We start from the raw sequence: 1,755 nt of genomic DNA on the forward strand, positions 1-1,755 counted from the left end.
ATTTTTGTTTTCTTTACATAGAGATGCAATCCATACCGAAAGCTGTGCTCTTTGATTTTCATCAGTAAATATTTTAAGTTCTCTTCACTTTTAGCAAGCAAGGGTGTATCATGTGCATATTGAATGATGTTAATGAGTCTTCCTCTAATCCTGATGCCATGTTTTTCTTCATAAGACCCAGCTTGGATTATTTGTTCAGCATACAAGTTGAATACGTATGGTGATAAACTTGGGGGTATATAAAATACTGTATTTTCATTTTATCAGTTCATGTGTCTTTCCAATCATACCAGTTATGCACACTCTAACAAAGGGACTTCGGTGTGGCACTGTGGATCAGCATTGGACTGGGAACCACAAGGCTGTTGGCAGTTCAAACTCACCAGCTGCTCCTCATAAATCCTATACAGGGTCACTAATAGTTGTAACCAACTTTATGACACTTAACAACCACAACTCTAACAAACAGAGCATCAATTCTTATATGATATTCGTTTTAAAAGACATCATACCTTTATATTGGTGAGAATATTTTCAATTCTTTGTGGAGGGAATTCATACTCGTCGTTGTCGTTGTTGTTGTTGTTAGGTGCCATCTAGTCAGTGTCAACTCATTGCGACCTTATGCACAGCAAACAAAACACTGCCAGATCCTGGGCCAACCTCACCATTGTTGCCATGCTTGAGGAGCTCTGGTAGCTTAGTGGTTACAATTGGGCTGGGAACCGCAAAGTCAGCAGTTAGAAACTACCAGCTGTTCCACGGGAGAAAGATGAGGCTTTCTGTTCCCATAAAGATTTTACAGACTCGGAAACGCTGTACAGGGTAACTATGAGTCAGAACTCCATGGCACAAACCCACCATACTCCTAATTGTTGTTGTTACCGTTATGTGCCGTGGAGTCATTCCGAGTCGTTGCGACCCTGTACAGGGTGTCCGAGGCTGTAAATCTTTATGGGATCAGAAAGCCTTATCTTTCTCCAGCGGAACAGCTGGTACTTTCGAACTACTGACCTTGCAATTCACAGCCCGATTCGTAACCACTACGCTACCAGAGCTCCTTATACTCCTCCTAATTAGATGGTTCAAATTTTGGAGATCATGTGGTCCAGAGTGTGCCTGACACAGAAGAGTCTGGGGCGCTATGTGCTGCAGAGGTTACGGACTTTCCCTTACTTTGTGCATTCTGAAATTATCCTTGCAAGGATCAGGAAAGTGGGATACCCTAAAGACTCTGATTCACGTAACTCTTATGGACAATCCAGTCTTTTGTATCATCTAAGGTGGGTTCCTGCTTTTTGCTTTCAACAGTACAACACTATAGAAGAAATACCTAATGAAACATCAGCTAATTGCTTTTCAAAAATCAATATTGATGACAAATCATTGTAATTTTTAGTATACAATTAGAAAGCATACAATGACAAAGTTATAAGAACACATTTTTAATTTTCAACTGTTTATATCAACACTCACCTCTATACAAATAAAATATAGGACAAGGATAAATTTTGGTAAAACAGTATAAAATTCTTTAGACATATCACCAGCAAAGAACTCCATACTTACTACTCAGGTGCAAATTAAAGGTGCAAACAAGCCTACAAAAATTACCCGGTATACATTCAAGAGGAGCTCTGGTAGCATAGTGGTTACGAATCAGGCTGCTAATCTCAAGGTCAGCAGTTCGAAACTACCAGCTGTTCCGTGGGAGAAAGATGAGGCTTTCTGCTCCCATAAAGGTTTACAGCCTTG

This window comes from Chrysochloris asiatica, unplaced genomic scaffold (genome assembly GCF_000296735.1).
Source record: "Chrysochloris asiatica unplaced genomic scaffold, ChrAsi1.0 scaffold00032, whole genome shotgun sequence".
In the NCBI taxonomy this organism is placed as follows: Eukaryota; Metazoa; Chordata; class Mammalia; order Afrosoricida; family Chrysochloridae; genus Chrysochloris; species Chrysochloris asiatica.